General features: G+C 38.7%; 1 protein-coding gene and 1 pseudogene across 1 annotated transcript in view; both read right to left on the minus strand.

Moving 5' to 3' along the window:
* Lrrtm4 (leucine rich repeat transmembrane neuronal 4) overlaps positions 1-15,724 on the minus strand; it is a 785,026-nt gene that overhangs the window by 555,382 nt on the left and 213,920 nt on the right. The window lies entirely within an intron of this gene.
* Positions 13,072-13,808, minus strand: LOC119806425 (annotated as a pseudogene).

A 15,724-nucleotide genomic window follows, 5' to 3' on the forward strand; every position in this document is an offset into this window, starting at 1 on the left:
GGCCGGTGGGAGGTCCCCTCCTTCATTTGACTGCCCGGAGCAAGGTAGGCCTTTGTCTGAGAGCTGCTTGGCCTGCAAGGGGACCTGAAAGTCTGCAGGAGGATCCATCGTTCTTTGGGGAAGAGATGGGCAGGCGCCAATGCAGGAGCTCCTCCAACAACATGAAAGGCAACATGACATCACCACAAGCCAGACATCCCGAAACAACAAGAATTGAACACCCTACCCCAGAAGATATAGAAGAAACCGACATTAAACAGTACTTTATAAAAATAATAGAGGACCTTAAACAGGAGGTAAAAAACTGCCATAAAGAAATGGAGATGACAAACAAAAAGGTAGACGAAATAAATAAATCTCTCAAAGATACCCAAGAAAAACAAGAAAAACAAGAAAAAGCAATCAAACAGGTAAGGGAAACAGTACAAGACCTGATAAATGAAATGGAGGTATTGAAGAAAACACAATCTGAGGGACGACTGGAAATGGAAACTCTGAGTAAACGAACAGAAACTTCAGAGACAAGTATTTCCAACCGAATACAAGAGATGGAAGAAAGAATCTCGGACTCTGAAGATACTATAGAAGAAATAAACTCACAGATTAAAGAACTAAACAAATCTAACAAATTCTTAACACAAAACATTCAGGAAATCTGGGACACCATGAAAAGACCAAACCTAAGAATAATTGGGGTAGAAGAAGGAGAAGAATTACAACTCAAAGGCCCAGAAAACATATTCAACAAAATTATAGAAGAAAACTTCCCCAACCTAAAGAAGGATGTTCCTATGAAGGTACAAGAAGCCTACAGAACACCAAATAGACTGGATCAAAAGAAAGCATCCCCACGCCATATAATAATCAAAACACAAAACATACAGAATAAAGAACAGATATTAAGAGCTGCAAAGGAAAAAGGTCAAGTAACATATAAAGGGAAACCTATCAGAATTACACCTGATTTCTCAATGGAAACCATGAAAGCCAGAAGAGCTTGGATAGATGTGCTACAGACACTTAGGGAACATGGATGCAAGCCTAGACTATTATACCCAGCAAAGCTTGCATTCACCATTGATGGAGAAAACAAGATATTCCAGGACAAAAACAGATTTAAACAATACGCAGCCACAAATCCAGCCTTGCAGAAAGTAATAGAAGGAAAATCACAAACCAAGGAGTCCAACAACGCCGACAATAACTCAGGCATCTAGCGACCCTTCACCAGCACAACTAGAAGAAGGGAAACACACAAACTCTACTACTAAAAATGACTGAAGTTAACAACCACTGGTCATTAATATCACTTAATATCAATGGACTCAATTCACCTATAAAAAGGCACAGGCTAAGAGACTGGATACGAAAACAGAATCCAACATTTTGCTGTTTACAAGAAACACACCTCAACCACAAAGACAGGCACCTACTCAGAGTAAAGGGTTGGGAAAAGGTTTATCAAGCAAATGGCCCTAAGAAACAAGCGGGTGTGGCCATACTAATTTCCAACAAAGTTGACTTCAAACTAAAATCAATCAGAAGAGATGGAAAGGGACACTTTATACTCATAACAGGAAAAATCCTTCAGAATGAAGTCTCAATCCTGAATATCTATGCCCCTAATATAAAAGCTCCCACTTATGTAAAAGAAACACTTCTAGAACTCAAGGCAGCCATCAAACCACACACACTAATAGTTGGAGACTTCAACACTCCTCTCTCACCAATGGACAGGTCAATCAGACAGAAACCTAACAGAGAATTGAAAGACTTAATGGAGGTAATGAACCAAATGGACTTAACAGACATCTATAGAACATTCCACCCAAATAGGAAAGAATATACCTTCTTCTCTGCGGCTCATGGAACCTTTTCGAAAATTGACCATATACTTGGTAACAAAGCAAACTTCCACAGTTACAAAAAAATATTAGTAACCACCTGTGTCTTATCGGATCACCATGGATTAAAATTAGAATTCAACAACAATGCTACCCCCAGAAGGCCCACAAACTCATGGAAACTGAACAGTCAACTACTGACCCACACCTGGGTCAAGGAAGAAATAAAGAAAGAAATTAAAGTCTTTCTTGAATTTAATGAAAACAAAGACACAACATACTCAAACCTATGGGACACAATGAAAGCAGTGCTAAGAGGAAAGTTCATAGCACTAAGTGCCCACTTAAAGAAAACGGAGAAAGCACTCATTGGTGACTTAACAGCACACCTGAAAGCTCTGGAAAAAAAAGAAGCAGACTCACCTAGGAGAAGTAGAAGACTGGAAATAATCAAACTGAGGGCAGAAATCAACAAAATAGAAACTCAGAAAACAATCCAAAGAATCAATGAAACAAGAAGCTGGTTCTTGGAGAAAATCAACAAGATTGACAAACCCTTAGCCAATCTAATCAAACGGCAGAGGGAGAACACGCAAATTAACAAGATCAGAAATGAAAAGGGGGACATAACCACAGACACAGAGGAAATTCAGAAAATCATTAGATCTTACTACAAAAGCCTGTATGCCACAAAATTGGAAAATGTAAAAGAAATGGACAGTTTTTTAGATAAATACCATATACCAAAGTTAAACCAGGACCAGGTAAATGCTCTAAATCGTCCTGTTAGTCGCGAAGAATTAGAAACTGTTATCAGAAACCTCCCTACCAAAAAGAGCCCAGGACCAGATGGTTTCAATGCGGAATTCTACCAGAACTTCCAAGAAGACCTAATACCTATACTCCTTAAGGTATTTCATAATATAGAAACACAAGAGTCACTGCCAAATTCCTTCTATGAAGCTACAGTTACCCTGATACCTAAACCACACAAAGACTCAACCAAGAAAGAGAATTACAGGCCAATCTCACTCATGAACATGGACGCAAAAATTCTCAATAAAATACTGGCAAACCGAATCCAAGAACACATTAGAAAATTATCCATTACGATCAAGTAGGCTTCATCCCAGAGATGCAGGGCTGGTTCAACATACGAAAATCTATTAATGTAATCCATCATATAAACAAACTGAAGGAAAAAAACCATATGGTCATCTCATTAGATGCTGAAAAAGCATTTGACAAAATTCAGCACCCTTTTATGATAAAGGTCTTGGAGAGATTAGGGATACAAGGGTCATTCCTAAATATAATAAAAGCTATTTACAGCAAACCGACAGCTAACATCAAATTAAACGGAGAGAAACTCAAGGCTATCCCACTAAATTCAGGAACACGACAAGGCTGTCCACTCTCTCCTTATCTCTTCAATATAGTGCTTGAAGTTCTAGCAATAGCAATAAGACAACATAAGGGAATCAAGGGGATCCAATTTGGAAAGGAAGAAGTTAAACTTTCATTATTTGCAGATGATATGATAGTATACATAAGCGACCCCAAAAACTCCACCAAAGAACTCCTACAGCTGATAAACTCCTTCAGTAACGTGGCAGGATACAAGATCAACTCCAAAAAATCAGTCGCCCTCCTATACACAAAGGATAAGGAAGCAGAGAGGGAAATCAGAGAAGTATCACCTTTCACAATAGCCACAAATAGCATAAGTTATCTGGGAATATCGCTAACCAAGGAAGTGAAGGATTTATATGACAAGAACTTTAAGTCTTTGAAGAAAGAAATTGAAGAGGATACCAGAAAATGGAAGGATCTCCCCTGCTCGTGGATTGGGAGGATCAACATAGTAAAAATGGCAATTCTACCAAAAGCAATCTATAGATTCAATGCAATCCCAATCAAGGTCCCATTAAAATTCTTCACAGAGATTGAGAAGACAATAATCAACTTTATATGGAAAAACAAGAAACCCAGGATAGCCAAAAAAATCTTATACAATAAAGGTACTTCTGGAGGCATTACCATCCCTGACTTCAAACTCTATTACAGAGCTACAGTATTGAAAACGGCTTGGTATTGGCATAAGAACAGAGAAGTTGACCAATGGAATCGTATAGAAGACCCGGATCTTAAACCACAAACCTATGAACACCTGATTTTTGATAAAGGAGCCAAAAGTACACAATGGAAAAAAGAGGGCATCTTCAACAAATGGTGCTGGCATAACTGGATGTCAACCTGTAGAAGAATGAAAGTAGATCCATATCTATCACCATGCACAAAACTCAAGTCCAAATGGATTAAAGACCTCAATATTAATTTGAACACATTGAGATTGATAGAGGAGAAAGTGGGAAGTACTCTACAACAAATGGGCACAGGGAACCGTTTCCTATGCATAACCCCAGCTGCACAGACTTTAAGGGCAACATTGAATAAATGGGACCTCCTGAAGTTGAGCAGCTTCTGTAAAGCAAAGGACATTGTCACTAAGACACAAAGGCAGCCTACTGACTGGGAAAAGATCTTCACCAACCCTGCAACTGACAAAGGTCTGATCTCTAAAATATATAAGGAACTCAAGAGACTAGACGGTAAAATGCCAATTAACCCAATTAAAAAATGGGGCGATGAACTGAACAGAGAATTCTCAACAGAAGAAGTTCGAATGGCCAAAAGACACTTAAGGTCATGCTCAACCTCCCTAGCTATCAGGGAAATGCAAATCAAAACAACTTTGAGATATCATCTCACACCTGTCAGATTGGCTAAAATCCAAAACACCAATAATAACCTTTGCTGGAGAGGCTGTGGGGTAAGGGGCACACTCATCCATTGCTGGTGGGAATGCAAACTTGTGCAACCACTTTGGAAAGCAGTGTGGCGGTTTCTCAGGAAATTCGGGATCAACCTACCCCAGGACCCAGCAATTCCACTATTGGGAATCTACCCAAGAGATGCCCAATCATACAACAAAAGCATATGCTCATCTATGTTCATAGCAGCATTATTTGTAATAGCCAGATCCTGGAGACAGCCTAGATGCCCTTCAGTGGAAGAATGGATGAAGAAACTGTGGAATATATACATGCTAGAATACTACTCAGCGGTAAAAAACAATGACATCTTGAATTTTGCAGGCAAATGGATGGAAATAGAAAACACTATTCTGAGTGAGGTAACCCAGACCCATAAAGATGAACATGGGATGTACTCACTCATATTCGGTTTCTAGCCATGATTATAGGACATCGAGCCTATAAGTTTGGGATCCTTGAGAAGATAATAAGAAGAACCTCCACCTGACGATAGATGAAGAAAATGACAGAGCCCCACCTTGGAGCACCGGACTGAGCTCCCAAGGTCCTGATGAGGAGCAGAAGGAGAGAGAACATGAGAAAGAAAGTCAGGACCGTGAGGGAACCTCCAGCTGGCGACAGATGGGGAAGGTGACTGAGCCCCACATTGGAGCACTGGACTGAGCTCCCAAGGTCCCGATGAGGAGCAGAAGGAGCGAGAACATGAGGGAGAAAGTCAGGAACGAGAGGGGTGCGTTCACTCATGGAGACGGTGGGACAGAACTAATGGGAGATCACCAACTCCAGTTGGAATGGGACTGATGGATCATGCGACCAAACCCGTCTCTCTGAGTGTGGCCAACAGCGGGGGCTGACTGAGAAGCAAAGGACAATGGCTCTGGGCTCTGATTCTTCTTCATGGACGGGCTCTGTGGGAGCCTTCTCAGCTTGGTCGATCACCTTCCTGGACCTGGGGGGAGTTGGGAGGACCTTGGTCTTAGCATAGAGTGGGGAACCCTGATGGCTCCTTGGCCTTGAGAGGGAGGGAGGGGAGGTATGGGTGGAGGGGAGGAGAGGGAAGGGGGAGAAGGAGGGGAGGGAGGGGGGAGGAGGAGGGAAGGAGATGGAAATTTTTAAATATAAAAAAAAATAAACCATGAGGAAAAAAAAAAAAAAAAAAAAAGAAAAAAAAAAAAAAAAAAAAAAAAAAAAAAAAAGAAATAGGAGGCTAAGGTATACTTGTAACTATGGAAGAAGGCAGAGGTCTTTCTCCAAAGGAATATTTAAGGTGTTGCCTTAAAGTAGAAGGAGGACAATCAGGATTGCTTGGAAAACAGTTAGGAATTTGGAATGCCATCTATAACAGTCTTCAGGGAAGTAGACTGCAACAGTGACCACACAAAGGAGTTAAAATTGAATAAAGGAAGCTTATGCAGTTAAGACTAAATACACAGACACACACACACACACACACACACACACACACACTTACATTGGCCAGTGAGTGCTCAGGCAACTTTGCTCGAATAAACAAGAGAACAATTGGAGCCTTGTAGATGGATAAGGGAATAAAGTGCTTGCCACATGAATCTGAAGACAAAATCTGAAATGTCAAGGTAAATGCAAGGTAGATGTGAAAGGGTTCACGATCCTTGAGCTCCTCAATGAAAGTTGGTTAACTAAGCTAGATAAATTTGTGAGATACGGGCACAACTAGAAGATGCTTCCTCAGTAGACTAGATTGCCAGGCAAAAATTGGAATCTTGGGGGTGGGGGTGAGGTGGTGGTAAGGGATGATGGGGAGATGTGGAGAGAAAAGTGAGGAGCGGAGGATGGGGAGACCCTGGGGAAATGGGGGTTGTGATGGAGGAAGGGTGGATAGGGGTGCAGGGAAGAAGATATCTTAATTAAGGGAGCCATTTTAGGGTTAGCAATAGACTTCACTCTAGAGGGGTTCCCAGGTATCCATGGAGATGTCCCCAGCTAGTTCCTTGGGCAGCTGAGGAGAGGGAGCCTGAAATGGCCCTTTCCTATAGCCATACTGATGAATATCTTACATATCACCATAGAAGCTTCATCTGGCAATGGATGGAGATAGAGAAAGAGACCCACTTTGGAGTGCAGGACTGAGCTCCCAAGGCCCAAATGAGGAGCTGAAGGAGGGAGAACATGAGCAAGGAAGTCAGGACAGTGAGGAGTGCGCCCACCTGATGGTGTAAATCACAAACAATCCCACACCAGTTTGGAATTATGATTAATAGAATGGTTATTTATTTAAAGGGGAAAAAACTTACAGATCACCGTCCCAGACAACAGCCCTCTGCGCAATCAGGAAGGGAGCCTAGTCGTCAGAAGCGGAGCCGGAAGCCAGAGAGCGAGCAGAGGGAAGTGGCCGCATTTTTAAAAAGAGAGACCACGCCCCAATGGGCTGGTATCTCAGCGGCTATTGGCTGAAGGAGCAGAAGGAGCTCCCGCAACACCCACCCACTGAGATGGAGGGGCTGGTCTAATGGGAGCTCACCAAGGCCAGCTCAACTGGGACTGAAAAAGCATGGGATCAAAACGGATTCTCTGAATGTGGCAGACAATGAGGGCTGACTGAGAAGCCAAGAACAATGGCACTGGGTTTTGACCCTACCGCATGTACTGGCTTTGGGGGAGCCTAGTCTGTTAAGAAGCACACCTTCCTGGACCAGGATGGAGGGGGTTGGACCTTGGACTTCCCGCAGGGCAAGGAACCCTGACTGCTCCTTTGACTGGAAAGAGAGGGGGAGAGGAGTTAAGGGAGGGGGAGGGAAATGGGAGGTGGGGAGGAGGCAGAAATTTTTAATAATAATAATAATAATAATAGTAATAATAATAATAATAAATAAATAAAGAAGTTCATTAAAATCTTATAAAGCCTTAAAAAAATCTATAACCAAATTTGCTGCCCTCTTCTGGCATGCACGAATACACGCAGATAGAGCACTATATACTTATTAAATAAATAAATCTTTAGCTAGGCTATGGGGAACATGCCTTTAATTTCAGCACTCAAGAGGCAGAGACAGGCATATCTCTGTGAGTTCAAGGCCAGCTTGGTCTTCATAGCAATTGCTAGGACAGGCTCTAAAACAACACAGAGAAACCTTGTCATATAAAACAAAAAAATGATATATGGGTTATTTTAATTAATTTTGGTAGTTAACCAGGCTTGCACACATGGAATCAATCCCAATTGGTTATGTTAAATTCTTGTTAAGCAGAATATTATGTTAATATTTTACATTATGATAACTAGTTAATAACTTTTTGTTTGTGTTTCTACTCATGAAAATTAAAAATTTCTGGGTTTCTTTTTATTAATGTGTATGTGTGCAGTATCTTGTGTATCTTAAGCTGTGTATATGTATGTTCACATGCATGTGGAGGACAAAGGATGTCCTTAAGGGTAGTTACTCAGGAATGGCATCTACTTTCTTAGACTCAGGTTCTCTTTAGCTTAGACTCATCAACTGGGGTCACTGGCCTGCTAGAGATGCCCCATGAACCTCCTATCTCTGTCATTTTAGTACTAGAATTGCTATCACATGTCTTCATTCCCAGCTCTTTTCCATGTGTTTTTAATGAATCAAATTCAGGTCTCCACACTTGAGAAGAAAGTTATTTACTGACTCAGAGATCTCCCCAGCTTGGATCTTCATTTGCAGTTTTCTAAAGCTTTTCATTAAAAATTGCCAAAAAGAAGATGCTTCCTCAATTTATAAGGTTTATAGCAAGTGATGAAGACACCCAATATCAGCATCTGACCTGTGTAGAAACATGCACATTTGTGCAGATCCACCAGCACACAAACACTCACTTGAACATGAATTTGTATACATGCAAACCAGGCACACATAAAGATTCAAAAATTGCTATTCTTATGCAATATAAACAAGACATTGTATTCTGTAACCTTCTATTAACAGTGTCTAAGATAGAAGTCAAAATTATAAAGAAGACAAAAAACAGTTCATAAAAAGTAACATATACCAGTTGACACAGAAATGACATAGTTGCTAGAATATATTGCAAAGGATATAAACACCCACTGTGACAATTCTCATGAAATAAAGTCAAATGCCTTCTGAATAAATAAATACCAGTAAGTCTTAGCACAGAAATGAGTATTAGGTAGATAAACTCAGAGTTTAGTGCAAAAAAAAATCATTAACAGGTTTAATGAGAGATTGAGAATTACTCAGGAACCAGGCAATGAAGTTGAAAACAAAATAATAAGAATTATCTAAACGCAAGAAGAAAAAGATTTGGGGAGATGAATGTGGAGACTCATGATGGGAAGTAAAAGTATGATTCAGAAAGAAACAGGTCATACCGCCTAAACATTTTTGATCTGTTGAAAGTGGTAAATTCACCTATTTATCACCCCCAAAGACTCTAAGAAGACTGATTCTATAAAATACATGACAAAACACACCCCAGCATTGTTCTAGAGGAGCAGACAGGAAACACTGGAGTAACCAGGAAAGTCTATATTCAAGTGAGTATGTAGAGGGTCATTTGTAAAACAATAAGCTAAATTATGAAAACACAAATAATTCCAATGATAAAACAACAAAATAAAATGAATTGAAAGATTTATAATAGCAAATAAAAAGTCAATAGCTCTTTTAACTGAATTTGTTATATTCACCAACGAGAACAGATGTTGTCAGTGCATGCAGTGTAAAGCAGTAATTAAATCATTATCAACGTTGAATGATGTGCTCTGAGCATCACACTGATAAGAGAAGCAATGAGGAAGCCAAAGTCTGGGGAAAACATTTTAAAACTGCATGCTGCAAAAATGATTAAAAACCAGAGTGTGCAGAGGGGGAGAAATACTCAACCGTGGAAGCCAAGCACTGCACTAGGAAGAAAGAGTGGGCAGAACATTTATACAGAAACCTCATGACACTTATGTAACAAGATATGGAGCTGGTTAGAAGCACAGTAAAATATATTCAACCTATGTATCCTATGGGGTGATAGAATGTAAGAGCACAAAGATCTTCCCAGGCCACCGACTAAGATAAATAATAATAACTACATTTTTCAAGACTGTGCAGTGATGAGGACTAATAATTATTACTGAGATGAGAAAAAAACGATAAAGTTACTTTGGAAATAATTTGGTACTTTCCTTTAATGAGAAATTTTGTCAGATGAATTTTGATTTCACTCTCAGATAATTACCTAAGATAAATGCAATTTTACTATTTATAGACTCATATCAAATCTGTACTGTGATTGTTTTTATCACCACATACACATGAGCACGTGTGTGCGCACGCACACACACGCACAATCAAACAATTAAATGAAGATCTTCTGAATGTCATTCCTGACAAATCATCTAGAGTAACCATGGTGCTTCTTACATGACAGCATTATTTACCAAACAAAGGGGAAATGAACAGTGCATGTACACAATCTTGAAAACTTCAAGGATATTGTTAATGTGTAACATGTGTTACTATGTGATTTTTTCCTAGGACATCTGATTATGGGGAGCTATAAGGACAAAATCAAGGTACATCCATTGTGTCCCCTACAGTGTATGCCTGTGGAAGAGTCTCACACAGATTAGTGCTTGGCAAGGTAATTGGACCACTCTTTTCCCAATTGGCATGGCTGTTGCATTAAATGATTTCCACCCAATCATGACAAATAGAGTTTGATCCCAAGAAATCAGTAATACTATTTGTGTTTTGGAAGAATGAAGATAGGTGAATCCATGGGACACACTACTTAGACAGCAGAGCTTACACCAGTAGATCCCAGCAAAGTGGATGGCATCTTAGAAATAATATCTAAGATGTTCTGTGGCCTCTAAACACACACACACACACACACACACACACAAAGAGAGAGATACACAGTCCTCACAGAATGGTCAACAGCAGCAAAGAACAAAATTGCTTGTTTAAATAAATAAAAAAATTAAGGAATTTGGAAAAATGGCAAGTCATTTAAAATACTACATTTATGACATAAGTCATAAATTATGCTAAAGTATATTTTATAATAAATAAATACTATTCAATGAAAACAGTCCTGTTGAGTGGACACCATATGATTCATTGGTCCTTAAAGGTTAATAGCTAGTTCATGAAGAGCTCTTTAATATTTGTTGATTAAAAATTATACTCAAATAGAACACAAATAAATCCATATTTAAGCAATGTATAGAACATTGATTGAGTTATATTCAAATGATATGATACTCAAAAAACTTTTATGTCTGCAAAGTTTAGTGGTGCACACTTTTAATTACGCACTTGGGAGGTAGAGGAAGCAGATCTCTGTAAGTCTGAGGCCAGCCTGGTCTAAATATTGAGTTCCAGGACAGTCATAGCCATATAGTAAAACTATGTCTCAAAGCAAACAAACAAATGAACATTTCATATCTGTTTCAAACATATTTAAGGATTAAAATAAAGCATATTTCAAGAAAATTCTCAAATACAATCATAGTATGCTTATGTGTGTATCCTTGTACTGACACAAAGACACAGGCAACTAGGTTATGGAAAAGTAGTGTCCTTCTTTGGGTTCACCTTCTTATTTAGCTTCTCTAGGATCACGAAGTATAGGCTCAATGTCCTTTGTTTATGGCTAGAATCCACTTATGAGTGAGTACATACCATATTCCTCTTTTTGGGTCTGGGTTATCTCACTCAGTAAAGTGTTTTCTATTTCCATCCATTTGCATGCAAGATATCATTGTTTTTTACTGCTGAGTAGAACTCTAAAATATATATGTGCCATATATATTTTATCCATTCTTCTATTGAGGGGCACCTAGGTTGTTTCCAGATTCTGGCTATTACAAATAGTGCTGTTACGAAAATAGTTGAACAAATGCTTTTGTGGTATGATTGGGCGTCTCTTGGGTATATTCCCAAGAGTGGAATTGCTGGATCCTGGGGTAGGTTGACTCCCAGTTTCCTGAGAAACTGCCACACTGATTTCTGAAGTGGTTTCACAATTTTTAATAAATAAATAAAATAAAAATTAAAAAAAGATTTAAAAAGTAGTGTCCTCACATACTGTTTAAGCCTTCAAACTGTGCAACATTCCTTACCATGTTTCAAGACTCCATGAAGAATGCTACTTCTGTAAAACATAACAAGTAGCCATGAAGTAAAACAGGGATGCCTTTTGTATTGGCAGGTACATGAGTATATGGCCTAGTTCAGTGAAATGTAAATCAGCAATAATCAAAGCTTCATTAAACAGTGATAAATTCACTGAAGTAGTTCTGAACATAGTGTTGGTCCCTACATGGAAGTAATCATTATAGACTTTAAAAGTATGATCACAGAGTAAAAGGGGAGTTTATAAAGTTTTTAGTATAAAATACAAAATGCTAATATATATGTTAAAATATGTATGTACACACATACATATGTATGCATTTGAATTTGAGTTCAGAGACACAGCACAATACAGCCCTATGTGTCCTTAACCCAGATGCTGCTGAGGGTGGTTGCCTCTATTTCCTGACTGCCAAGATTTCAGACATGCACTGCCATACTTGACTCACAACACATATTACTTTCAGTTTTAAATAGTTACAGCTGTAAGAACAAACAGGTCACACACACACATACACTTACATATATATATATATACATATATATATATTTAATAATTAAGTATTATATGTAATTTTGTATAGACGCCAGAAAGTAGGAACCACTATATTGGTCAAGCTCACAACCTCTGTTCTCCTTCATAGAGTAACTTTGTCACCCCTGTAAAAAAAAGTATTGCTTCACTGACTTCGATTTGATTTGAGCAAGACAGAACGCCAGCAGACTTGACCTGTAGAAGGATATTGAAGGTATTTATTTCTCAGTTTGCCCCTGGTTGTCTCTGATTTGATAATGGTTATGTGGCCTGATCAGAGGCTATAACTCCTTTCAGGTGAGTTAACCCTAAAGCCTTAGTTTCCCGAGACTTCCAAATACCATGAAGTCTTGTTTGGGCCCCTGATGTAAGAAGGATTCCATTTGCATAAACATGGGGTCTACATCATGTGTTATTTCTGTGTCCAACCTTTTTTTTTTGGTTTATTCAAAAAATTTATTGAACAGCTAAGGATACAAAGGTATTAAAACATGGTAAGAGGTGAGGCATATGCACAAGTGTAGGAAGCAGTAAAGTTCTCTGCATCACAAGAGTGAAAGAAAAATGCTTTAGAAAAACAAGAGATTGCTTCCAGTGTGCAAGGGTGAATGGATGGCCATTCAGGAAAGGATATTGAGATTAAATAGAAGACTTCAGTCTGGATTGTTGATGGTACTCAGTATGGACTATATTTGTTTCTCCTTTTCCTCTTTCCCCATCTTTGGGCTTAATTTACCAGTGCTCAGGAATATTCAACGTGCGTTTTCTATACTTGCTTGCATTTTTGCCTTAATGTCTTCTACGGAACTAGGTCCTTTTGGTGTTTTAGGGTTTTTTTCCTGTTTTTTGAAGGACTCTTGACCCTTTGATCTTGGTGTTGATGTTTTTAAGTCTTTTCCATTTTGGTTTGATTTTTGTGCATTTTTGGCTGCGGTATCTCCTACAGATTTCTTCACCGGAACTTTTTCTTCAGCTTCCTCATCATCAAAATCATCATCGTCATCATCTTCATCATCCTCATCAAGTTTTACTTTTTTCTGTGGAACCTTGTAGCCACCTCCAGGAGCAGATCGCTTTCCAGACATACTCAACAGTTTTACATCCTTCTCATCTTCATCTTCTGACTCTGCATCTTCCTCTACAGCTACTAGGTGCTGTGCACTAATGTGCACAGGCCCTGAACCACACTTAAGACCACAGGAGGTGCTATTTCAAATCCCCCAAGAGAAACTGTTGGCTGTACAGACATTTTCAAAGTTGCCAGTGTTACTTTAATTGGACGGCCTTCATAGTTCAATGCTTCTGCCTCTACGATGTGTAATTCGTCTTTTGCCCCAGCACCTAAACTAACCGTTCTTAGAGATAACTGGTGCTCATTCTCATCATTATCCACCTTAAAGTGATAATCTTTGTCGGCTTTTAGTTCACAACCGAAAAGGTAGTTCTGAGGCCTTAGAGGGCTCATGTTCATGTCCATGGAGTCTTCCATGAGGTGGAGGCGCATTCTTAGGTGGCAGAGAAGTCGGACGGAGGGTACTGCCTGCTGCTCCTCAGAACAGGCACGCAGGACGGAATCATGCCAGGGAGAGTGTGTTTCCAACCTTTGTAAACTGTAAGCATCACTTTTTTAAGTCCTGCCCTTAATCACCTCATTTTCATTCTGTCATTTGTTCTCTGATACCAAATAATACCTTAGCAAAAATACCGGTGCACAAAAAGCATTTGATAATTACAGTGGCCATGTACAACAAAACTATATTAAAATGATAGTAAAAGACAATTAAATACATATAAATATGATTAAAAACATCCCTAGTAATGTCAGGAAGAGGCTTGAACAATGCTTAGCCCCATTTCCTAAGGCAACAATGGCCTAGGGGATTTGGTGAGACCAGTGAGAAAATGTAACAATTCAGAAAAGCGGAGGTGGTGCCCTGCTACCACTGATGATATTAGAGATTAGGGAAAGCCACTGACACGTCTGCCCTAGCAACAAACAAAAATATATGACAGATGAATCTCTGCCTCCTCTCTTGTTTCCTAGAAAAGTCGGTAAAAGTAGCAAATTATTTGTTCAGAATTACAGAGAAAAAGCAAAAGTAGAAAGTTCTTCTGAATGACTGGTATTAAGAATAGCTCTGAAGAAAAGGAAACGTTGGTATACTTCTAAAGTAGGAAGAGAAACTGTGGTCTTGGGTATAAATTTTATTTTCATACTTTTGATATAATTAATACTAATTTAATTAACACTAAATATTTTAGCGTTTTGTTAGGAAAGCAAGCACTTGTGATAATATTATTGTTATTGATGTCTGTGTTTTTAGGGAACATGGTAGATTACTGTTTACGTTCACAGTGACAAATGTTTCAGAACGAAGACAAGTTTTGCTCCAGAACAAAGTAAAAAAAGGAAAGATTTGTTTTTATATTGCAGTACCTAGACCAGTTGTTCTTAACTCTTAGGTTGTCACTTCTTTAGAGGGTGGATGTTGAATAACCCCTTCACATGGGTAACATATCAGATATATTGCTTATCAGATATTTATGATTCATAATTAGCAAAATTAGTTATGAAGTAGCAATGAAATAATTTTATGGTGGGGTAGGTGACCAAAAAGAGGAACTTAATAACTCACAGTATTATGAAGGCTGAGAATCAAATGTAAGTATCTTAATATCATAGAAAAGATTGTCTGGACTCAGCAGTATTCAAGAAGGGGCTGATAAAATATATCACTGCTAGAAAATTTCACACCACTTATTTCAATAAAAGAGCTAAACATGCAACCAAACAAAATCTCTGTTGGTGAAAATATAAATTATCATGAGCCAGCCACACACCAAGTTTGGGAATCCCCACAATTCAAAAGTGCAATTCCAAATATTTCCAGTTACTTTCAATTTCATAAAAAAGCAACTATGTTTGACAATGTGAGTTTGACAGTTTTTATAGCAGTATTTACTACATTATAATATAAAAGACATGATAAAAATTCCCTTCAGTAGTGTGATGGTTAATGTCCTCGTGGACAAAAAGAACTATGGAAGACTTAAAGATAAACAGAAATTGACCAAGTGACAGGGAAATATGTCCACATGCTATTTTTAAGTGTTGGAAGCGAGACATAAAAAACAATATCAGTTTGGAGTTTGGGAGACTATAAGAAGGAGGGTCCTCTATACATGCATGTTTATTCAAGAGAAATTATACACACAATTTTACTTTGTATCATGGCACATACTTAGGGGAAAATATAGAAGGATTCCTAGGTAGTCTTCATATTAGATTACCAGCAGCTTCTGGATACTTCATGTGTTCAAGGAAGAGATAGCACTACAGGTGATTTTTTTCCCGTAGCTGCAAGGGAATGAGGGGACCAAGGAAAAGCCCTTTATCACTGAACT

The sequence above is a fragment of the Arvicola amphibius genome, chromosome 2, assembly GCF_903992535.2.
Source record: "Arvicola amphibius chromosome 2, mArvAmp1.2, whole genome shotgun sequence".
NCBI lineage: Eukaryota > Metazoa > Chordata > Mammalia > Rodentia > Cricetidae > Arvicola > Arvicola amphibius.